Genomic DNA, 26,594 nt, shown 5'->3' with positions numbered 1-26,594 from the left:
ACCCCTTCATCTGCAACTAAAATGTCACCATTTGAGTTGATGACCGGACGCAAGATGGTGCTTCCACAGCATTTGCTCTACAGGACCCAAGAGCAGACACTGATAAATGCCTCCACAACTCATGAGTATGTGGAGAATTTAAGGAAACACCTCCAACATGCTTTTGCCTATGCTCAGCGGAATCTAGAAAGATCAGCTGAGAGTATGAAAACCCACTACGACCTGAAGACCACCAGGAAGGAATATACTGTGGGGGACCGGGTCTATCTATACAATTTCCAAAGGAACCAGGCCAAACAGCGAAAATGTTTTCCTACATGGAAGGGACCGTTTGAAATTATAGACACAATCTCCCCTGTAGCGTACAAGATCTGCATCCCCAAAGGTAGTCTGGCAGAAGGGGAAGACAAGTGGGCACATATAAATCAGCTAAAGTGTTGCCATCCCAGGCACACGCTGCAGCAACTGGAGGAGTCATCTGCAATACCAGAGGGGACCACTCCAGATTAATTCAGTTCCAACCCTAAAATATCACACATATTGTCTCTAAAATATTATGACGCTTGCAGCTACTGTCTCTGAATTATATCTTGTTTTTCAAAATTGGAATGCTATGCCTATTAAAGTATAAAATGTATATGTCGCCCCACTATATCAATAGTGGGGGAGAAATGTCTATGAATAGGTATTGCCGCTTTCCTTTGTCATCCTAGGAGAAAGGAAACCTGGAGACTGGCCAAGGAGGACGACCGGGGACCAGGAGCAGAGACCCGAGGGGCCTGGGGTACCGCCCAATATTCCCATCAGGACCGGCGAGGAGATCCGATCGATCCAACTGGGTGGAGGAAAAGATGCTGAACTGTGCCATCTACAGAATTGGAAGAAGATAATGCGGACATACCAGCACAGGGCTCAAAACCTCCTTTGCACCCGACTTCCCCTCGACTTGAATCAAAGCGTAGTCGGGCAGGGGGGTTTGTGAAGGGTTTTGTCCCATGCTGAATCAATAGACTGGGCAGATGTGGGGATGAGCTGTCGCCGCCCATCATTCCAACCCAGAGTCCAGGAGAACCCCGCAGTTGTGCGCATACCAAAAGCGCCAGGGGTGAAAGGTGGTGCCAAAGGAAAAATAACAGCACCTGTCAGAGCAAAAGCGCTTTTAAATCACCTCTGTTGCTTTGAGTGTAAGCTCCAAATGTCCATTCCAAACATTGCAAGATAGCTAATACCGGAGACCTTTGTTCAAAACAATCTGTTTTACTGATGTCAAAAATTTGCTGAAATCATGTGCACAAGACCACTCTAAAGATTCAACCTTCTTGTGGGGGGGGGTTCCACATAACCACTCAAATGTAAGGATGCCCACTAAAACAATAGCAAAAATGGATGCAATACCGGTACTCACCACTATCAGAAAGCCGGCGTTTTAAAACCACCAGACTTTTGTGTAAAACTGAACAGATGAACCCAAACCAGGCCAAGGAAAGACTTGGTAAGAGGTGAATACAATGTAAAACTATATTCTGAAATGACTTGAAGGAAGTAATTATTTAATGCATATGTAAAAATTGTAAGTTTGATTTAAACTGGGAACTAAAGTGACATTTAGCTGAATTCTGCATGACAACTACCCCTGACAGGAGAAACCTGCTCAGCCACTCTTCCCAGGCCTAGCTACATCCTGCTGCCCCCACAAAAAGGAGATGACACCTCTCTGATTAGATTAGGGGAGGGGCACCTGCAGGAGGTTGAAGAAAGCACTGTCCTGGGCTCAGGCAAATGTTATATTGGGGGGGTCTTAAAATAGCTTCCTCTTGGGAGAAGTGGGAGGAGAAGTGCCTCTGGGAGCCACCTTAGCTGGAGGCGGGGACAGACAGAAGTTTCCCCCATGTGCTTTGGAACCTAAACCACACCCATCTGGGCCAGAGCATAATTTTAAAAAAGATGGATAATTCATAGTACAGACTTGTCAGAATTATATAAGTAATATCATTATTCTTGTGATTTTTATGTGCACGTTTTAAGAGGTGTTAGGACCCTGCGGTGTATTCTGGGGGGTTGCTAGCGGAAAATAGGGTCTTACTCCAAATGTCTGCATGTTAAAAATCTGACACTTCATCAGTTAATGTCCATACTCCTTGCGCACATTTGTGTAATTTTTGGTAAATGTCCGATATTGGTAAACCGACCAAAAAGCGCAAAATGTTGTCATTTTTGAATGCAAGCCCCCAGGAAGATCAGAGGCGGACAAGCATGAACCATAAGGAATATATAATGTGTACATGTAATTTCAACAAATTGTGTATCTGGGAAATATGTATTTGAATCAAATATAGATTTGTGGGCAAATTGACCAGGGGAGGATCCTCTGACCCATAAACAGACATCATCATGATGACAATCCATTTCCTTCCCCCAATCATGGGAGAGGGGAGAATTGGGCCAATGACAAGTAGAGAGGGGCAGGCTCAGTTATGCCACGCACACACCCACTTCCAAAACACATAAAAAGAGACTGCTGGGACAGGTAGAGACATTCATTTTCCATTTCTGTGGAGCATTTTGATGGCCGACATCCCATCCAGACAGAGACCAGAACCAGGGACCCATAGACTGCAGAATGTTGAACCTAGAAGGCCCACTGCAAGCAAAAGTATTCTCAGCAGGCCTTCAGAATCCAGCAAACCTAACCAAACTATTCAACAGCCGGGCGAGCTGTTTGAATTCTTTGCCAAGAACTTTTACCAGAACCGCAGACCAGACCCAGACCGCTGTGAGCAGAACCAGAGATCCGGATCGATGTGAGCAGGACCGGTGCCTGATTGACCTGCCGAGCAGAGAGAACCGCCGCTGGACGTGTTGACCAGATCCGTGACGAGGCCTATTTCAAATTTATATTGTGAGTACCTAGCAGAACTGTGCAGAAGCAATCTCTAATTCAAACTATTTTAGCCTATTAGAACTGCCTCCTGGAATCGTGTCATTCTGTCATCTTTAAAACTGAAAACTGTCATCTGTCATTCTGAGCTTTAAAATTTCAAATCCGAAAAACTACCTTTATTAAATCGTCTGTATCTCTGGAACCGTTTGTCTTAGGAACGAGATTTAACTTTCCTCTGAAAGCTTGGAATCTAAGCTTTCCAACAAGCATAGAACCGACTCCTTATACTTTTACCACAATCGCGATTTACGCACTCACATAATTTACCGCAATTTGCGATTTGGCCTGATTTCGTCATCTGTAAAAAGATAGCCGCTTTTGCCTGAACTGCTAAAATTCGTTTGCAACCTAATAACCATCCCTGAACCATTTTTAGGGCTGACCTGAACGGATTTAAAGTGTCTACCACTCACCCTGAACCTCCTATAGGGAATTAAAGCAATTTTAGCATTTTTCACCTCCTTGCCACAACATTACAAAGCACTCTTGCCTGTGTTTTAAAAAGCATACCTGTTGTCTAAGCTTGCTGGGGGGGGGGACCGAATTCCGTATTGTATTTGATTGTATTCCTGAAGACTATGTGTGTTACTTCCATCTCCTTGCATTGCATATAGGGGGGCGGGGGGTGAATTGCCACCAGGGGAAAAGTGAACATATTATCTCTTGTGAAACCATATCAGTTTATTTTCTGTACTGCATTTATTCCACCTTGCATTTCCTTGAAACCATAAAGCATTTCAGCTACCTCCTCCTCTATACTACTTCTAAGTAACCAAATCAGTTTACCAGTAGAACATTATCCATTGTTGATCGCTGTCATATTTTAATTGTGATATCCAATATTAAATTTATTATAAAAGTGTGATAGATATATATTGTTATTTTTTTCAAATACACCTTTTAAATCCACAAAACAGACCTACTTCTTGGCTCAGTGTGGTCAGGGGGATTCTAAGAGAGGGGTGTTATATAAGGGTTGCCATCCAGAGTACATGAACTGGACCTAAAAATATATCAATAAGGGTTTCCCTCAGCATCCCAGACTAGGCATTGACTTAGCTGAAGTGTTGAAGTGAAGCCGCTTAACACCCCCATGCCCAGCATCAGAGACCTGGATGCACACTTATAGCGCATCGAGAAACATCATGAACATATGGCGGGACTCGTGTGCCATCTGCTTCAGGAGTCCAGGCTGATACTGGAGGAGACCATGTTGTTGCGGGAGAATCTGCAGGCCACCGGCCGGTGCTGATGACATGCCCTGCGCTGCTCACCATGTGCAATGGTCCTGCATGCTCAAAGGGTCCGGGAGGGGAACGATGCAATTTCAGCACTAGCTGAGTCCATCTCCCTTTCCCTTCAGATGGCACATGAAGTGCATGGACTTGCCAAGGTCAGACCCACTATCAACTATCACGAAGCCCGCCAGTTCTCAACAGAGCATCCCGAGACACAGGTCCCACGCCTGTCTGGCTCACCACAGAGCGGCAGGTGCAGTGTCAGGAAACCACGGAAGTGAGCCAGTGGCAGACATCAAGTGGCACTGATGCTACATAGAGAGTGTTTTTGGGAGGGTGTGTTTTGGAGGGTTAGTTGGGGAGGGTTAGTCCGAGAGGGTTAGTTTGGGGAGTAAGGTGGGGGGGCAGTTGGTTAACAGTTGGGGAAGGGCAATTCCCCAACATTCAATTTGTGGAGTGGAGTGCATTATTTTTGTCCTACTTCAAATGCAGTGTGTGCCATTGGTCGGGTGGAGGTGCTTTGCACTCAGAAGTAGTTATGTATGAGTTCCTGGCAGACTGCACGCCCATCCATTTCGTCCATCTGATGATGTATTTGAAATGCTTGCAGGTGCATCCTCATCACTGTCATCATCATCATCGTGCACTGGAGGCATGTCCATGTCTGGGGGAATGAGAATAGTCAAGTAGATAGACATATTGAGCAGCATGGATCAGGCCAAGACTATCTTCCCCACTTTCACAGGCCTGTACATCAGTGCCCCACTGGAGCGATGAAGGCAACATAACCGTGCCTTCAACAATCCAAATGTCTGCTTAATTGGAGCCCTTGTCCTGACACGCGCACAATTGTGCGCTGTCTCTTAGTGGCTCTGTGGATATCTCAAAGGGGTCATCAGCCATGATAGTAAGGGGTAGCCAGAGTCACCTTTATGTAAATGGACACAGGGAGGGCCACATTATTGTGGTGACTGTGCTGTGCATGCATGTTGGGATGTGGATGCTTGACACATGCATCTGGGTCTGTCGCTGGCGGGTTGTCAATCACCTTGCTGCACCCTGTGACGAGTAATGCTGGTCAGGGCATGTGTAGGATCAGACTCCCAGGGATGGGTTAGTGGTGGTTGGTGGCGCATAGTTAGGATATGCATTACTATGAGTCATGCGAGTTATGCATACTGGTAACCGTGGTCCATTACATGTGCCTGTCCATCCATGTTCAGAATGTGCTGGTCTTCTACTTCCATAGACTTGTGTGGTACATGCCAGTCGTGGCCACCCACTCCTGCATGCAGAATGTGTCCCTGCATTTGCATGGTGCATGTGGGCCATGCACTGGTGACAGTGAATACCCCCACCATGTCCCAGGATGCATGCAATGGGATGTGTGTGTTGATGCTTTGACTCACCAAATAGCCAGGTCTACTGTCCACTGCAACGCACCATGTACCCAGGCAATGTGCTGTTGCACAGGATCATCGAGTCATGTGTTGATCACTGGATGCGTACGCAGCAGTGTTTGATCATCAGGTCCACATCATAGATGACATGCTCATTCATGGAGTGGAGTGGTACAGCTTTCAGTTCTGATATCCCTCCTCTCTGGTGTGGCTAGCTACTAGCTCTATGGGTGTGTGGAGTCCAGTGCTCCCACTCCATTGGGAATGCCCGCAATGTCATGGAAGTGGACCTTGGTGGCGTTCACCTGTGGCTGTGTCATTGGTAGGTTGATGTGCTGGGACACATGATGCAGGAAGGCATTCAGGACCTGCACAAGCACTTTTCAGAATGCTGGCTGGGAGATGCCATGCAGCTCCCCGACTGTGTGACAATGCAGCACAGACACAACCTTCAGCAAGGGGTTATGGCAATCCGGATGCCAATGACACTCTGGATGTTGTCCTGGATGAGGTCCACTATTGCAAGAATGCTTTTCCTGTTCAGGCGGTAAAGTGTGTGTCAGTCAAAAACCAGGGTGTGACCCTTGAGCTGGGTATAGGTGCACATCTCTGCAGCACAATTTGCTGCCCATTGTTCCTCTGAATCCTCCTTCTCATCCACTGCCTGTCAGCCTGTTTTGACTGTTGCATCTCCTGCTCATAGAGCTGAACTCTGGCATGCAGCACCTCCATGTTCATGACTGCTGCTTCGAGTGGCAGAATGGTTGTGTTGGGGCGTTTGTGTGGTGTGGGTGTGGTCATTTTAAGCATTCCCTGTGTTCATTGTGTGCAGCTAGGTCATTTGTGTGTACCCGTGGCTTCTTCCTGCACACCGCCTGCTTTTCGGTGCCAGAAACAATTTCTGGCATGCTTTTTCCCGGTGGCACTGGCCTTTTTTTGCCAGTGTTTCTGGGAAATCAGTAGTTCTAATGCCCCCTTCTTTCTGTGCTGCTGGGGTTTCCGGCAGTGCGTCACATGGGGACTGCAGTTTCAGTTATCTGTGTTACTGGCAACTATAGCACAGTGTATGCTGTTACTGGCGCTGTAGTTATTGGCATTGCCTCTCGTAGTGCGGTGGTCGGGAATGAGTGCCGTTAATCAGAATTACCGGGACAGTGTAACGTGGGCAAATGTGTTGTACCAGACATATAAAATGAAAACATCAATTCACATGTTTTCTTCCCTTGCGGGTTCATTGCCCTTCAAGCATCAAATGTCCATGGCATACTGAACATTTGTGCAACAATATCATACATTATCCATAGATAACCACCAATTACTAAGTTTGTGAAGACTTTAAAATGTAATTGGTAACGCTTAACTCACCAAGACATTGGCCCTCATTAGGACCCTGGCGGAGTGGGTTTCCGCCAGCGCTAATCGCGGCGGACCCGTCCGCCGTACTACGAGTTCCCTTAGCGCCATGGAGGTTTTCTCCGCCTGGTTTTACCGGGCGGAGAAAACCATGGCGCTAAGGGACCTCGTTGTTAATTACGCCGCCGTACTTTACGGCGGCGTAATTAACTCCTTCCCCACTCCCATTATACCCTATGGGGCAAGAATGGGAATGGGGAAGGGTAAAATGGGGATTGGGGATTTACCGCTCCGCCAAGGTCGGCATGGGGTGGTAAATCCGCCAACCCCCATGGCGCTATCGGCGGCTTTCCGCCATGCTCCGCGGTGCATTTAGCACCGCGGATTCCGCCTGGGTCGTAATGAGGGCCATTATCAGAAAATTAAAAGCGGCCAACCATACATAAATAAAATGCACTGTAAATCAGAATCAGTTTACAATAGACAGCAGCAAAATCAGCAATTTGCACAAATGCAAGTTTCACCCGACATGTTGTAGATCTTTCTAATAAAATGGCCCAGAGCTATTATTATCCTGGATTGATGGCCCACTTGAAGCTGATGCCAAAATGTATCTACATTTAGACATGAATTTCTTACGACAAATGTATTCAAGCATGCGTATGCCATATCTCGAGTTTTAGCACACTTTATAATTGGGCGCGTCTATGCTTCCAATTCCCCAGGCAATTTAAAAAGACAACAATCTCTCTTGTCCTTTGACAAACTCTTCCTTGGGCCCCACACTTCAAGCGAATTAAGTTAATTGAGTCAAAGCATCATAAAAACTAACCAGTAATGTTCATTTGGGAAGCATTTGAAAAATGTAGGAATGGTGTCATATCTCTTTATTTTACTAATGTATTCTGGCACTGAGACATAGGATTTCAGCAAGTCTCTCTGTTCTAGCCATATTTGTGCGTGTATTTTTTTTTCCTCGCCCTAAGGTTATTTTTCTCTAAGAGATCTTCATCACACCCCACTTGCCTTCAAATTGTACCGCAATATGATTTCTAATGATTTAGCACCCTGAAGTCACTTTTGACAAGCTCTCTCTTAGGACCTCGCACATTGACCCTGCTGGGGGATTTAAACATGTTTGTAATAGCATCAATTTCTTGTAAGTGACGAGTGAGGAAAGTGATTGAAACCCAATTGTAGCCTTATGGCACCAATATGTGTAACATTCAGGAGGTTTAGTATGCCTTTCCAAATAAGGCCTTCAAGCATATCAAGGTCTATTCCTTAGGTGTATCAAATACTTCCAAGCCATATAACAATGTAGGTATCAGCTTTTGTTTATAAAAAAACTTAGTAATGACGTCATTGAAAACCTACAGAATTTTTGTTTAACTCTTTTCATTTGATTTGTTAACGGAATTCGCCTTTTTGAAGATTTTTTTGCGATAATGTTTTTGTCAAATGAACTGCAGATTTAATAACTAAGGTATATCATGGTTTGACACCTCCATAATATGATCTTATTTGCTTATCAGCTACAGTCTTTTAATCATCATTATTGCAGTCTTGATATTTAAGTTAAGCTCTATTCCAGTAGTGTCCAATTAATATGTCTATGCTCAATACTTAGGATATGCAAGTATAGCTTTTCATTTGACAAATAGATGGAGCTCAGATGGTAGACTGTAAATTAGCAAGCATGCACATCTGTAGAGGGTTTGCCAGTTTAGCATCTTCTATTGTGAATATGTGGTCTTGTGCACAATTAATCCTTTGTAAGCTTCCAAGAACAGAATGGTGAGTGATTGTATGGTCTCAACAGTGATAATGCCTTGAGTGAAGCGATTCATCAAAGATGCTATTGAGGAAGGGCATCGGTATTCTGTTATGCGTTGTCAGTGATGCCATCAACATTGTCCTTTATTCTTTTGTTAGTGTTGTGATGTGGGAAGTCAGGGGCACTGGCTTATTGTCAGCTAACCTCTTTGCAAGTTATTGATCCATATCTTCCTTTTTGGAATAAATATAAAGCATGGCTTTGATCTTTTGTAATACTTGATAATTATTGTTTTCTGGCTGAGAGCATTGTTTTGTTTACGTGTCTTATACCGGAAGGATTGTGTTGAGGGTGGTCCTTTTATAGTTAAATGTTTTTTGACATTATTATTATTAATAATATTTGTATTTGTATTATTATTGTAATGAATGCACCCACGCCCAGCTTTTAGAAACAACAAAGCTCATTATAGTGGTATACACAATACAGATGCATAACAGAGTGATTTTCAGATGTCACAACAGAACAGATATAAAGCAGGAGTCAGATACAGAGGGGCACACAGGAGGGGTACAGCAGTGGCAGGGAGGAGAGGGGCCAGCCGGGTCTACAAAGGCAGGTGATGCCAGGGATGACGTGATGGCCTAGGTGTCGAAGAGGAGAGACTCTTTGTATGTTGTGTCCAGGAGTAGCCTCAGTAGAGTATCAAGGAGTTCAGAATAAGGCGGGCCTGTCATACATACAAGTTGCATAGAGCTAGAGTTCTGATTAGCTATGTGAGTGGTTTATGTTTTTGGAATTTTTTATTTGCTTTGTTTCTGTGAACTTAATTGCACATGATCTCCAGTTTTGCAAAGATGATATTTTCATTTGAGTTGGAGAGTGAGAGATGATTCTAGTACCTGCAGTAGAAACACTGGACCTCATTTCGAGCAGGGCAGTAAGGGTCAACGGTCACTGGTAACGAGACCGGTGCCGTTAAACCCTTACCGCCCTACTACGATTTCCCTTTGCCGGTCCTTCCTTAATGCCTGCTAAAAGCAGGGGTCAATAACGGTACTGTAATTTACGGTACCGTTATTGCCGCTTTCACCCTTCCCATTGAGCCCTATGGGGCCTCAAATGGGAATGGGGAATGGCCCTGGTGAATAGGGAATTACAGGTTCCTCCGACCTCGGAATGGACCAGTAATTACTCTATTCACCAGGCCGTAGTTTGGACGAGTTCGGAGGCAGCGAAGTCGCAAATAGCGGCGTGGTTACCTCCAAACTTGGAATGAGGCCCACTCTCTGCAAAGATAATTGAGATGGGAGCTAGAATGACCAAAGCGGAATGATTGTGGAGAATCAATAGTAAAACTATCTCTGGCATGAACAGATTAATCCTGAAAATTATGAATCTATTGGCTCTATTAAAGCCCATGTGATAGAGGAATGTAAGGGGTATGGAGTTGGAAGAATAGTAACAGGAGATGTCCTCATCTAGTAAAATCGCTATTGACTCTAGACCTTGACTTTTCCAGTTCAATGTGTTTCATAGAGTGTACTTCGGTACTAGGATGTATACAATAGAAGGGTGGGGAAATGATTATGCCCGAAATTTACATGCACATCTATGCCCCTTTTACACCTGATTTTGACCCTGCATTTGATCAATGAATAATGGCAACACGTTTATGTAGGAGCTAATAAGAGGTTGTCCTGCCATAAACCCAGACCCTAACTGGGCCTGTGGGGCATTTGGAGTAATATCAACTGTAAAAAAAACGTGGCAAATTATTTGTAAAAATTACTTGTAACAATGACATTAATCACTATGATGAGAACTATATCTCTGAAGCTCTACATCGATCACCGTCTTGTGGTAAATGCTGGATTTGACTCTTATGGACTTCATTGATTCACGGTGTGTCAACCTTTCTCATGGCGGCCCTGAAATATGCTGTTCCCATCTTCATCTTGTATCCAGGCTTGCCACATCATGTGTTACTACTAACTCTGCAATTTGATTCTCTTTCCCCTCTTGCTTCTCGACTCTTTTTTCCTGCTTACTCACTGCTCTCTCCTCCTCTCCCTTTGTCACTTTTCCTATCTCCTCCCCTCCTCCCCTTACTTTCTTCTATGCACTTACTCTATCAGAATTGTCCCAGGAACTAGTATGATTGCAACCTCACCTGTATCCTCCCCCTTCCCCTTTCTTGTTTCCCCCCAACCCTCCTCCAGCACTCTGAAATGTCGTCAGGCCTAGTACGATAGTCACTTATTTTGTTCCTCCCCTCCTTTTCTGCACCCCTCTCCCTCACCCTTTGTTTTCTCCGGCTCTACCAGAAATGTCATCAGGCCTTGTACGGTAATCACCTGTCTGTTTCCATTACCTTCCCACTCTCAGCCGTCCTTCCTTATGTATGTCTTAACTCTTGCACTATCGGAAATGTCTTCAGACAGAGTACGATAGGCAATTTCACATTCTTACCGTTCATGGTCTGTAAGAATGTCATTGTATTTTCCCTTGTTCCCTCCCTTGCCTTGAAGCGCTTTGAAACACATTGTGTATAGGTGCTATATAAATATCATATCATATCATACGTGAACCTAGATTAACGGACTGGAAAAATGGATGCAGTATTGACATGTACTTTGACACATTATTCTGCAAGAAATGAAGGTGCCTGGACAAACTTGAGAGAGTTTGGGGAAGAAGGGACAGAGATAAATCATAGGTTAGTTGTTAGGCAGCATCATATGCAGTGCCCTTAGGGACCACTGCACACAATTAAGACTACAAGTGGTAATACAATTTCACCTTTGGTACAAGCCTGTACTACACAGTAAAGTGGTAGCAATGGCTGAGCAGCCAGACGTATCTCAAAAGCAAATGAGCAGTAGTAGAGATTACACAAAGGACTACAATTACTGTGACTCAAGCAAACACTGATTCAAGGTTTGTGGTTAAAAAAATATAACTACATTTATTTTTAAACCATCTGTTCACAAAACACTTCACTTCTATTAAATTAAAACCACACTCCAAATATACTACACACAACCAATTCCCCTTGTGCAGATCAATTCAATGTAAGTACATTGAGATTTGACAGACCGGTGTTGTGAAACAAAGATGTCACCGTGGGTTAATACGCAATCTTTTTTTGACAGTAATGACAGTTCTGTCTTACGAAAGAAAAGCATACCCGCGGGAATAAATGTAACCAAAGTCAAACACACTTAGCACATGAATTAACAGAAGAGATTATGGGATACAAATCATAGGCAATACTTTTGTCAAGGCAAATGGAACAGGAATCCTGTTGTCGAGGATCACAAGGTTAGAACAGTTCACGATTCGAGATTGCCAGGAGTACTTGTATATTGTCGAAAGGGAAGCAAAAGTTATAAGAGGGGAGGAAAAAAGGACAAGCCTTTGGTGAGAAAAAAATGGTTCAACCCAATTCCTCAAGGTCGGACACAGTATCTTATTCGTTTGAAGAAAGCTGGTGCCACGGCAGTTGTTCCTGGTAGTTCCAGCAGACTCACGGTTCCTGGAGCTTCAGTCATGGGGACAAGAAGGAGGACGTCTGGAGCGACCTGCACTACCCAAAGATGAATCCAGCAACAGTGAAGCAACGGTGAATAAAAGGTGTGCTCCTTTAAAACAGGCGAGGCTCTTCAGATGGCTATCCGGACCACTACAGCTGTGTGCAGCAATTTCGACCAGGAAGATGATTCTCTGGCTGTTGAAGGTGATCTGGTTGATCCCACCAGGCTCAAAGGAAGAAGACTCCGGACTGGATCTTCTCTGTCGTTGAAGGGTAGATAGCTCAGGACTTCAGCAGGGCTTCACCGGGACTCGGGAGTTGCAGCAGCCATCTTCTTCTCCGCTTCTCTTCAGTTCCTGCAGTTCCAGTGGCGACTCTGACTTCCAGCCCAAGAGTCCTGCCTTTTATGCCAAAATCCCCCATTCACACAGCCTGGCTGTCAATAACTCAGCAGGAGCAACCACCTCAGCCAATCGACACAAAGTGCGACTTGGGTCTCCAAGGAGACCCTGTGCAGGGGGTGACTAAACCCCTCCCTCACATTCAGCCCACATAGACAACCAAAAGCCAAAAGAGGGCTTCTGGGCAGAAGGCCGCCAAAGGACGGCGAACAAAGAAGGCAAACCAGGTTTGGCGAGAAAAGTAAAACATAAGAAGGACTTTAATAAAAAGAAATGGTGACTAAACCCGACTGGAGACAAAATAAAAAGTATTTGGTCAAGCCGGTTTATGTTCGAGGCTAATACAATAGGCTAAAACAGTTCATGTTTACATACTATAATCGTGGTAGAAAAGTTAGGGTAGGTACGCCTGCCACCAGCCATGTCTTAATGTTAAGGGAGCATAACAAGTCTCCAAGAGGCACAGACAAAAAGGGGTAGGAATTAACCCTTTCCAATACTCCATGTAAGATGGGATGCACTGGGTCTGCAGTTTAAAGTGACTATGTAAAGTTAATGGCAACTTTACATGTCTGGGAGACAGTAGTCAGCCCCAGAAAAATGGAGTCAGTGGGAAGTCTCAAAAGACAACCCTTTGTCACTGCACTGAAGGTGCTGTGTAACACACAGAAAAGTGGGGCTCATGGAGTGATGTGGCCCCAGAGCCCAAGAGCACACAAAAAGTAGAAATACACATGGCAAAACACATGTAAGAGTGGGAAAAAGGCTCACACTCTTACCAGGTGAAAAAAAAGAAACCCCAGAAATCCAGGAAAGCTGCTGAGGGACTTACTAGGTGAGGGAAATTAGCCCTAAATGAGAATTCTTCCTAACACTAGTGAAATAAGTAAAGTTATTCAACTTCACTAAACGGATAGTAACCAAGTCATTAATGCTCAGATTGAATTGAGACTCTCTATATTGTCAATGTTGAGTGGCTGAGATGGGTGTTAGAAGGGTGAAAGGATAATAGGGGTGATTGTCCCTTCTACTGAATGTTGGAAAAAAGAGAAACGATAAGTAAGCATGTTATTTAAAAATAAAAAAAATAAAGACATCATTGAAAAGCAGAGCCCATCCCCAGATTGCTTTGCATTTCTAATTATGCACTGTGACTTTCTTTGATGTCACCATTAGCATTCCTTTGCACACACTAAGGCCAGATTTGCAAACAGCGCATTACAAGGATGTGGCTTCAAAAGTCTTTCAAGACTGTCATACCTAGTCGCTACAATGTCAATGTAATTATCATGAATAATTAGATATAAACTCTAGAATTGTTTGCATTCTATTTCTAGAATAAGTTTCCAACTCAAATCATGCTGGATCCTCTTTCCTAAAATTCCAGAAGGGTCTAACTACCTTACTCTTCAAAGAAGAGCTCACCAAATAGTAAATCGTTCCAATCAACCCTCCATTTGTCCCTCGGGTTCTACTTACTCCTCTGCTACACAACCTATTTGTTTACCCCACGTCCCCAGACAGGTTTACGTTTTATACATCCCAAGCGTGCATTCATATATGTGTGGCTAATTGCATTTGGATTGTTAATAACATGCCAAATGTATCGGCTAGTAATTCAGAAATAGTGGACAAAACAAATGACAGTAATAATTAATAAAATACTCCTTTCTACTATTCATGCATTGCTCAGATCGTTTGGCTGCAATGCCTTTGACTTACCTATTTAGATCAATGCACACACCATTACACCTGACAATGAGATATTGGTACTCTCCCTCTAACTAATAATTACTTTCGACATTTCTTCCCAAACTATCAGCAACTTAATTAAATGAATTATAACTTTAATTAGATTAGGCCTATTTTAGCGCACTTGAGTATCTTCTAATTGAAGCTGTATGTGCGTGTCATGTCTCAGATCACTTCAAATCCCCTTTTAATTTGCCAAGTGTCTGTTTGCGCGCGGGCGGAGTGAGCGAATAGCCCAGTTGCTATCAGAAATACATTAGGCAGCTCCCCCATCGAGAACCAGGTCCGACATTGGGTAAAGCGGCTTAACAAAAAACAAACAACAACGCAGCAGCGACACGAGTGCAGGTAAACGCGATAGTAACGTGTACGCTGCTGTTAACACAGACCAGTAGACAGCAATTCAATATAGACTGCTTGTATACACCACGCCAACAGCTCAATGCATACGGACACGGACAAGTCTCGTGGTGCAATTTATTTCTAGATGATCTATAGCAATAAAACCAATGCAGTGTTGCCACAGGCCAGACGATATGAATACCAAGAAAGATTGCTAGTCAAATAATCACCCAAACTCAACGAAAAGCAGTTATTAGGAAAGTGGTTGTCAGTCCTACTTGGAAAATTGAATTGTGCTTATTTGCATCTCTTGAAATACAATAAAGTTTATATGTGTTTGTGGTTACGTTCGAATAAACACAATTGGTCCTCATTACACGTTTGGTGGTATTTCACTAGTAGATCTGCCAAAATACCACCAAACGGATTTACTTTTAACTTCACTTTGTCCGGTGGAATTACTGCCGGATTACAAGTGGTGATGGCGGCGTTAGTCAGAATTTATTGGGGACTTCGGCAGAATTACCACTGGCAGTGATTGGGAGGCAGTCATTCTGCCAATTTTGCAATTCTTTGGGCAGAAGGGGATGGATTTTCCTTCTTCACTTCACCGCCAAACTTGTAGTAAGGTGGTGAGGTAATGTGGCAGTAATTGAGTTACCTCTGTTTTACTACCATTTTTTACTGCCCGACCATACTTATAATCAGGTCTGTCTTGTTTGCAACTTTCCAGACATAGGCCCTCATTCTGACTCAGGCGTTAAGGGGTTTACGGCGCCGTAAACGGCGCCGACCCTTAACGCCTGATTACAAGGTTCCCTTTGCGGGATGGCTTTTAACGGCTGCTTTTTTGCAGCCGTTAAAATCCATGCCGCAAAGAGACCTTGGCGATAATTACGGCACCGTAATTTACGGTGCCGTAATTATCGCCTTTCCCCATTCCCATTATGCCCTATGGGGCAAAATGGGAATCGGGAAGGGTAAAATGGGAAATGGGGATTTACCGCCCCACTCACCTTGGAAGTAGTCAGCCTGGGTCGTAATGAGGGCCATAGTGCCTCATTATACGGAAGGCGGTAGCCATGGTGCTGTTAGCGCCATGGCTACCCCCTTACCGCCGTCGGAGGCCGGGTTCCCGAAATAGGGACTTACCGGCCTACTCCGACCTTTGCGGGATCGGTAAGTCCCCATTCCGGGAACCATTCCCCATTCCCATTTGAGCCCCTATAGGGCTCAATGGGAATGGGGAAGGAGCAAATAACGGTACCGCAATTTGCGGTACCGTTATTTGCACTGAAGTCCCTCAGCGGGTCCTGTCCTTAACGTGTGGTCTGACCACACGTTAAGGACAGGACCCGCTGAGGGACCTCGTAGTAGGGAGGTGGGGATTACCGGCACCGGTGCCCTTACCGGTGCCGGTAATCCCCTACCACCTTCCATGTTATGAGGCCCATAGACTAAAAGGTCAATGCATAAAGTTTACATTTTTTTTTTAAATGGCAGCAAGGGAAGGTTCACGCTGTTCACTAGTTCAACATATTATGCACATAAAGGACTTAATTTCAGAAATAATTCACCAGTGCAAATGCATTGTTGCTCCTTACTAGCACTAGGAGGAAACGTCACCTGACTCCCTTAACGTATTCTTACAATACATGTTTGCAGCAAGGCAACCTTGGCGCTTGTGTCATTACCTTTCCCTTTTACCACTTAAAAAGACATCATTCTGGTACAAAGATGCATTGAAAAAAAGGGTTTTGCGGAAGGTTAGTGTTTACCCATGATATAATACTCTGCAAAATTGCATGAGCTTAGGCAAAGAGGTTTTATAATGCGACCACTGAAGCCCTCCCACCACCTCCACCTGACATTTTGCAGGTACTGCATGGTGCAAGACACGTCCTCATATTTCAATATATATCCCATACTTACAAACTTGATGGAATTAAAATCTTAGAATTAGACATGCCAAAAGGGGTTATTTCTGACTGTTGGGTTCCTTTCATTTCACTTGGTTCAGCATCCACATTTACCTTTACTGTTCCAGCATCCACATTTACCTTTACTGTTCCAGCTCCAGCATCCACATTTACCTTTACTGTTCCTGCTCCAGCATCCACATTTACCTTTACTGTTCCAGCTCCAGCATCCACATTTACCAGCATCCACATTTACCTTTACAGTTCCAGCTCCAGCATCCACATTTACCTTTACTGTTCCAGCTCCAGCATTCACGTTTACCTTTACTGTTCCAGCTCCAGCATCCACATTTACCTTTACTGTTTCAGCTCCAGCATCCACATTTACCTTTACTGTTCCTGCTCCAGCATCCACATTTACCTTTACTGTTCCAGCTCCAGCATTCACGTTTACCTTTACTGTTCCAGCATCCACATTTACCTTTGCTGTTCCAGCATCCACCTTTACCTTTACTGTTCCAGCTCCAGCATCCACATTTACCTTTACTGTTCCAGCTCCAGCATCCACATTTACCTTTACTGTTCCAGCTCCAGCATCCACATTTACCAGCATCCACATTTACCTTTACTGTTCCAGCATCCACATTTACCGTTACTGTTCTGCATGCATTTCTATCATTTGACACAGACAGAAAGACATTTATATTTTTTTAGATTTCAATGTGACAGGCTCTATAAGATCAGTCATTGTAAAATGATGTTCCCACATCTATATCAGGCTGGGAGCTCATAATGCAAGGCATTAGAGTCCAACACAAATGCTTGTCGAGAGGGAGGAAGGAGTAGAGCGGAAAGCCAAGGAGTAGGCAAGTGGAGATTAGACTTTTGTACGGTGGTTCGTAAGAAAAGGGTACATTTCCCGAATTTTGAGCAGTTGAATATTAGCAGCAGAACAATGGTAGTGATGATTTGTTGCAGTCATAGGTTTCTGTGAAAGAGGGCCTCAAGAATGCGAGCCTTGGGTGAGGGAGCAAGAACATTATTTGATAAGGAGATAGGGAAGTGGAGGTTAGGGACAGTATTGGAGGATATGAAACAGATGACTTCTGATTAATATTAGTCCACCATATGGCAGCGGAGAGCAATCCAGTGACAAATTGCAGTGAGACAGATTGTAATCCATTCCAAGATGGCTAAGGTCAAGGAGGGAAAGGAGAATGAGATTTGAGTGTCATCAGCAAAAAGGAGATTTTGAAAGCCAAATGGTTAGATAAGACTTCCTGGGCAGTGGTATAGAGGGTGAAGAGCATAGGTTAAAGGACTGATCCTTGGGGGACTCTAACATATAGACTTTTAAGAGTTCCAATAGGATTTAAAGGATCAAGCGTCCAAGAAGGAGGCAATCCAGGCAAGAGCAGATAAAACAAAACTCACAGCCCTGGAGAGTGAGGAGGCGAGAGGAGGGGCCACACGTTTTGAAAACAGCAGAAGGGACCAAAAGGACGAGTATAGAAAAGAGTTTGGAATGGTGAGCATTAGACAGAAAGTTAGAGACATGGATCAGTGCATTCTCGGTGGAGTGTGTGCCACAGGAGCCAGATTGAAATGCATATACAAGGCCATTACCCTCAAAGTACTGAGATATCCGTACCATATCACAATAAACCCATTATGCATCACCAATTATTTGCCAAAATATGTGCTGCTTCCATGTGCTTATCATGGCACATAGGATACTCTAATAAGAAATGTAGTGTTTAGATAACAGATGGATAACTGTGAAACCAGGAAGTGAAATGATATTTTAATGAATTTAACAAATGAAGCAGCCTGGAGAAACCTCACTAGAGGCCACATAGATTCAGTTGTGAGCTCTAAGAGAAACACGGGTTGGGATACATTGTGTATTGTGTAGAATCTAATAATTTGGTGTGTGGTATGAACTTTGTATTGTGCTGAAGAGACAATTTGCTGTATTGTGATTATTAATTGATTCTCTACAAATGTGTTACCAAACAACGTCCTGGCAGTGGATATTTGAGGCTTTAAATAAATAAACAATGTAATATGGATACAACTTTGGAACAAAACAATACAGATTTTGGCAAATAATTGGTGGCACATAGTGGGTTTATTCTGATATGGTACAGTTATGACTTAATCCTACAGGTTGGGGCTAGATCAACCCTCTGCTGCCACATGAACGAGAGTGGAAATCATGTGTTCAAATAGTAATATTAGAGTGTCAGGAATTGGTAGCGTAAGTAGGATGATTTGGGTAACCTGAGTTGATTGTGCTACTTAGTTATCCGGTTGAAGACCTCCCATAATAATGGGGTAGGAAAGAAAATACGAGATAGTTTGCTGGGATGTTTTGGTCAGCAGAGGCTTTCTTCACGAGGCTGTATGACAGTTGCAAGTTTAAAGGAGGCATGGAAGAGTCCAGCATAGAGAGAGAGAGCGGTTAAACAGCACAGAGAGCTAAAGCCACGGCATTGAGACTATGTATTGGACCGTTTGGGTAACAAAAGGATCTATATGAGGGAACGGTGGGTTGGCACTGTGAAGGAAGGGTGCTAATTTCAATAGGAGAAGTAACAGAGAAGTATTTGAGACTACAAGAGGTCTAAGGTAGAGTGCAGAAGGAGGGCTAGTGTGGGAGTGAGAGGAGGGCTATGAGAGTGTCACACATTTTAGAGATTTCAGAGGAGAAGTATTGAGAAAAGTCATTAGCAGAAAAGGGAGGAGGAAATGGATATTGGTTTGAGAGGTGTGAGCAATGGCTGGAGGGTCAATACACATTTGCAGAGGTAATTGTCAAGAGAAGAGATAAGGCTTGTGAAGAAGTCAGAGTCGAGTGCAACGGTTAAGCCAGCAAGGGATTTTTTGTGGGCTTGGAGTAGGGTGGGAGTCTGTAATTTGCACCAGCATTATAGGTCACAGTGCATGTTTGTTTTGTGGGTCTGAAAACCTGAGGTGACCCAAGTCTGAGAACAGGGACCAGAATATGTGACTCTGGGAGCAGGAAAATGTTGGTGAAATGAAGTCAATCAATGGAAGAGGCATGAATAGGGGGAAGAGACAGGTGACAGGTCCTCACATCATCAAGGTAAGTGGCAAGAGAGTCCTGCATACATTTTGTCTTAGTCATTGAAGTGGGGAGATGAGGAGTAGAAGGTAAAGGGACTGATATGTTAAAGTAAACAATGTAGTGATCAGAAGAAGAGAGGTCAATGGAGGAGTCAGACGAGGAGAGAAAGACAAGGTCAAGAAAGTTACCACCAGAGTGGATAGGCTGGCGTAGCAGGGTATAGAGGGAGCGGTTAGAAATGTAGAAGTTAGGTTCAAGGCAGGTTGCTGCAGAGGGATTAGAGAGGTTAGGGCCTCCCAGCTTGACAATGGAGATATCAGTAGAAAGTGACTCAAGGAGAATGGACAGATCAGGGAAGAAGGAGTTTTGAGGACCAGGAGGTCGATAGAGAGCCAGAACAGTGAGAGAGTAGGAGGGAGGAGTTGATTAGTGGCATATTTTTGTGAGGAACTGTTCATGCCAGATGGAAGTAGAGGGGAAATGTTGAGAGCAGCATGTTGCATGAATGTCTGTGAGCCCGCCAGACTTTCTGGCAGAGTTCTGGGTATTGTAGACCGAGGGAGCTTCAATTTGCCATCAGAGCCCTCCGATGGTGCAAACAGTCCTCTGGAAAAGTTGGATGCGGCCAAAAAAAAATTCAAAAGAATTATATTGAAAGGGTGTACTTTATCATTGTTTTGTCCATGGAAAGCCTCAGCTGTTCTCCATTTTGCAAGGCATTTCAATGTATCACCATTGCTAAATCAATTGCTGGACTGATTGGAAACTTTGTAATGCATCCAGTACATTTGTGTATCTCCTTGGAAATGGAGAGTGCATTAAGGGTGATTGTGGTGGTTTGCAGGTGCTACTGGATGCTCTACAGACAACACATAGGGGAGGATTTAAAAAAAATCATATTGTACATGGGTATTAGGCATAGCAGGATTGGCAGGTGGAACCTAATCATTGGTCAGGTGTGAGCAAACACGCAATTATTTTCACATGTACAGTGCATCTTGATGATCTAAAGGTACTGCTTCTGGGCTCCAGGCACTGCTTGGTTTCAATGGTGACTTGGGCAGGATGACATAGGATCTTGATTCCAATCTCAGAGCCTCCATTCCAGTTCAGGGAAGGATTCCTCCAAACACAATTTCTCTATATGTACAGATGTTTAATGACTCTTCCAGTACATTGGTTGTGCTACTGTGTACCCACCAAGAGTGTTAACAAATACAAAAGCGGGTCCTACATTCTGATTAAAAGAACTACTGACTAAGTTGCTAAGCACAACTGTGTCCAAACTAAGAAAATATGTATTTTAAATGTTTTGTTCAATAGACACATTAATAAAAACATACATTAGAATTGATGCGATTAAGTGTAAGTTGAAACAAATTGCAACAAGCAGATACATATTTACGTTGTAGCAACATATATTGAAAAGACATTAGAACAAGGAAGATTCAGTAGACGAACAGGAGCCCAATATCCTTAGTTGAAGTTCACACTGTAAGCAGGAGCCTTTGCAGTTTTCCAGGTATTTTTCTCTTACCAATACTCAACAGAGACTGAATAGATCATGGGTCTCATTAAGTGTGTCTCTAAAGGACAAGCCAGGAATGGCATGCCTTTGTTGGCCCTGTTAAAATTGAAACGACGTGGAAAATCAATGGAAATCTAGCACAGAAAATCTAGATCTGACAGAAGCTGTCACACAACAAGGAGAGTAGAAAATATGTGCGCCATGTGTCTGAAAAAGGATGTCATATTTACACCAAGACACACAGAAACACGCAGTTGCAGAGATGGTCGCACCAAAGGAGACCAGCGATAGCAGCCAAACTAATCCAGTATAATGAGCCAGTATTTTGTAAAAGGTGAATAGAAACGACACATTTCATGGTAAAACATGGCATTCTTAGTTATAAGACCTATTGAGTCATAGATACATTGATATGAAGGATTCTCGTAAGGTCAGGGTGTGGAACGTCTCACTTATTTGAGTTGTATTGAATAATAAAAGGTTGTGGACAATCCATCTCAGACCTTGCCAAATCATAGTGAATGCATGTGCACTGCTGCATCAGGCTCCTGTCTGCTGCGACACCTACCCTTCATTGGCACAGGTTGGGTCTAAAGGTCACATGTCAAAGGTCACATGTGACTTCTGACAGATACTGGAACACTTGAACACTATGCCCCTGCATACAGAGGCTGCATTTTTTAACTTCTGCACCTCTGATCCCAACACCTCATAATTGTGGTTGTATTAGTTTGTTGGTAGAATAAGCTAGACCTGATTTTGATATGGTGAAAGATAATGTAAACAGATATCACAACCACATCAAATTGGTATTAAACAAATCTCAACTTTGTGAACTCGGGTCAGCTATGGAAAATCTATGTGGATTCATGGCTAGCCTGCCTCTCTCTACTTCAGAAAGTGAGAAAAGGCATGAATGCAGTCTCCTTTGATTATTTGGGAAGATTGGTAACACCTCTCCTCTAGCAAAGGAGCTCTCACCAGGAGACCTCCTGAGAATCATACTTCAAAGAGAAACACCCATAGTAGAGGCCACCCTCACACCACAGTGTTCCATACCAAAGGACATATGAAGCTGCAAGCTCAAGGAGGGGTCTTGCACTCCTTCTCTGATTCATTTTGGACTTTTATCAAGACAAGAAGAATATTTGGACCTCTCGTAGTTGTGCAGACCAGTCCAATGTTATCCATTTGTGAGGTGAAGATGAAGTGGTCCAAAGCAAGAACATCGGTGTGATCTGCTGTTTGGATCAAGGCTTGGACCAAGGACGGTCCTCTGACTACTACACTGCAATCAGGCTCCTCACTGGTGGGAGTGAATAGAAAACGGAATCATTATTTCCTCAAGCCAATGAAGTGGGACTCACAGCACTTAGAGAAAACTAAAGCAGGTAAAGTGCTGTTTTCCACTGCTCCAAACAGCTATCAAGCATCCAAATCACACACAATCTGCTGTGCTGTGTTTGGTACTCTCGACTATCCTTGATCTGCTGTTTGCATCCATCTAACTGTTGCAACACCACATAACATGAACCGTTCACTCATTGCTTCTTCAGCTCAAACAAAAGTTCTCCACTGTGGAAGACTCAAAGCGCCCATGTCTTCAAACAATGAATCGAAACTCAGGAACTTGTAATTGAACATCTGCATGAACCACAAAGGGCATCATGACACTTGCTGATTCGACTCAGCGGCACCCATCCTCTCAAACCAGCTTGGCCCTCAAAGTGACCCGGGTGAAGTCTTTGAACTCCATCATTCTGATGCTGCATCAAAGCACACATAAATGTGCTGCGAACCAAACTCAACACTGACTCGCCACCTGCTTCGTCGTGGTTCGCTGCACATGAGCCGGGTTCGAAACGCAAGAGCAGCAATGAGAAGCCCAGTTTGACGCTCTTGAAAGATGAAGAACAAAATATTATATTTTTGGTCACCTTTTGGAAACATAGTGACTGATAATCCACCTGTTTACAAATGTTTGCACAATGTACTTTTGCAATAACTTCCCTCTTTAACACAACTACAGTGTACTTTGCGATGACACAAAGATTTCCTGCATTTCTTGTGTTCTTTCACAGGAGTGGGATTGTATTAATGTTTGTTTCTGGATAGTTTAGTTTCATATTGGTTTGTGTAAGTAAAGTCTATGGGCCTCATTACGAGTCACCCGGCATGGAAATAACAGTGGCGGTAAACCCGCCGCCACCGTTGTTTCCATACCGGGTGATCTCGAGTCCTGCAGGCGGAGGTGTCATTCCCGCCAGGTCTGACCTGGCGGGTACAACACCCACCAACCACCACCCACCTGCAGGCGGACGTGGAAACAGCGGCACCATCGTGATGGTGCTGATGTTTCCACTTCCCCATTCCCATTGAGTCCTATGGGACTCAATGGGAATGGGGATTTACCGAATTCCGCCTCCGGAATTCCCGGGCCACCGGGGTCGTAATTCCGGGAATCACGGAGGCAGAATGGTAATACGAGTCCGGCGGTAACCAGCCGGAATTTCAGGCACGGTTACAGCTGGACTCGTAATGAGGCCCCATATCTTTTTACAAATCCTTCTTTGTGGATTCTTGTATTTGGTGTCTTTGTACTATTGCTTTTTAGGTTGCTACTGTTACCACATCCACAGACATCTCAAACCTGCCCTCTCTTGAATGTGTCTGTTTCACCAGTAGGTTTGGGATCACTGTTGGTTTGTAGTAATGTGCAGACTATGACTAAGTAGGCAGTCTAGTCACCCCTCACCCATGTGCTGCTGCAGAGCAGGAGTAATTTCATCCGACTATATGTAGGTGATTTATATTTATTGCAGACCTCTCTGGAAAGAGCACTGTACAGTATAGGGAGTGGTACACAGTGGAACAATGTATACAGTGCAAACCAAGCTAGAGGGTATGGAGACATATTGAAAGTACAGAGAACTATTCGACATATCAGGGCAAATTAATAATACTGAGATGTATTGAGACGTATGGCAACATTTTATTTACTAAGACCTCATGACTTCACATTGAAAGTACTGAGACTTATCAATACCTATTTCGACATGCTGAAACCACTGAGAATATTTGAGACATCTTTATTTTTCTATGTTGAAGTTGCTTTTCACCACACAATTTGATATAAAAGCTGAAATCTATAAAGCAACTGTATCATCCTACACTTTTAGTGTCACATATTGGGTGTGCATTGGGAGGACATTTAGGCACAGCAATGTTTTTTTCAGTACCTGCCCCAACTGAACCTCTGCAAGCATATGTGTTATGTACATTGCATTTTCTTGATTTATTTTTACTTGTGTGAGGAACACGGCCTTGTTGGTGCGTAGTGCATTTGGTCTTTCAATATGCAATCATGGATTCCATTTTCGAGGGTGGCAATGACACTTATCTGTCTGAAGGCCCTCATTTTTTGGGGGATATATTGTGTCGCCTCCTCCTGTATGTATGTCCGTTTGCACTTGTTTCTTTGGTGCCACAGATTAATCACTGCATGAATACGAGTGTGGTGAGCAGCTATGTTCTCATCAAACCATTTATATCTTATGTTTTCTTTGTTTTTTATAGGTCCATCTGTCCCCTGACTGATAGAAGTCATCATGTTGCAGCACCGTTGACAATATATAGGATCTTGTGATGGAGATGTTCGAATCTTGATGTATTCGTGGAGGTGCACTTGAAGGTCTCATAAAATTGTGCTGACATCTTTATATTGAGAGCGAAATACTGTATTTACTCTGTGTTTGATATTTGCCCACTGTGAGCTCTATTCTTCAAATTATGTGGGCCAGGTTTTGTCTGGGTGCTGGAAAGACAATTGGCCTCATTACTGGCGGATGCCGGTGCCGTTAACCCCTTACCACGGCATTCTGAGGTCCCTTAGCGGGTCCCGCTAAGGCCGGCTGGTACAGACTCGTAATGACTCCCAATGTTATATATTCATATCTGCACTTAACGAGCATTGTTTTTTCCCCCACAATCTATCCATTTTGCATATTAGTTATATGGCCAGTCTTTTCTGTGCCCATGTATGTTTTTACTGCTATGTGTGCTCCCCTCCCCTATCTAGATCACTGCCTGCCCTTTTTAAAGTACCCTTCTTAGGCACTGCTCCCCTTTCAGTTTTAGTTACTCAATGTGTTTACTCGAAGTGGTCAACCTCTAGGAAATTAAATAAAAAATAAGGAAGTAACTTCAACTCATAATTTGGTGACAAGTAAACGAACATTTTTTTTAAATCAATTGCCCATTTTTACAGGAAAGGTGGCCGATGGCATTTGCCAAGATCATTGGCCATTTTGCCTCGAAAATATTGTTTAAGCAAGGGTTGGGTACATAAGCTACCCGAAGTGGCCATTGGACATGGCCTATGACATTTGCCTAAGGCCATGTCCCCACAGGGGATGTGGACGTGTCTACTGGATACTGACAAGCCTCTGGAAGGGGCCACTTGGAGTAGCAGTTCCAGAAGAAGGTCTCTGTTGCCCTCCTTGTGGCTTTTGGCCATAGCAAGTTTTCATTGTGTCTGGGGCATGTTATTGCGCCATATCAGATGTCCTGCCAAATTATGCAAATTAACAACTAAGAATGGAGTGCGGGTAGACCCAGTCACTTCTTTTATCAGATTGTGTCTTCCTGGTCACGTTTCCCAATTCCAGAGGCAGCTTCTCCAGAATTAGCCCATCAACAAAGCCCAAGTAAGTAACCAATATTGAAGTCGCGGTGACACTTTATTTACATCACGGACCATTGTCATGACATATGACCGAGCATAGCGAGTGATCCTGAACAAACCAAAGGAGGTCTGGGAGTGGGCTGATCTCCATTCAAGAACATATGTTTTTATTATGGTTTATAATGGTGCATTTCACAGCACATATTCTGTAAACAATTGAGTAAAAAGCAACAGTTTACATGAAAAAAGACATACAAAAACAATTAGATGCCACTTCACCGGCAGTCCACAGGAGCATTTTTCAATCCATTTCCTTTACACCGTTGCCAACATTCTGACAGTGTAAAAAGCATTGTTATGGTGACTGTACCCATACATACCCATCATGGCTGCACCATTCTATGAACGTAGCCCCACATACGAGCATACGTTTGCTTGAATTGCGTAAAGTGTCAGTAATAATATTATAGGAAGCCATGTCCACACAGGCTCTGAAGCCATATGCCACTATCCCAATGTCCTCAATTTCAGTAGAAAATGTAATGCCACAGTATGAGAACATGTCCAGACTTGTAGTAACATGTTAGACCAACATGTCCATATAACAACATTCATCCTGTTGACTTTGCCTTT

The sequence above is a fragment of the Ambystoma mexicanum genome, chromosome 6q (assembly GCF_040938575.1).
Source record: "Ambystoma mexicanum isolate Mex_15411 chromosome 6q, UKY_AmexF1_1, whole genome shotgun sequence".
NCBI lineage: Eukaryota > Metazoa > Chordata > Amphibia > Caudata > Ambystomatidae > Ambystoma > Ambystoma mexicanum.
Note: the sequence above shows the minus strand (reverse complement) of the source record.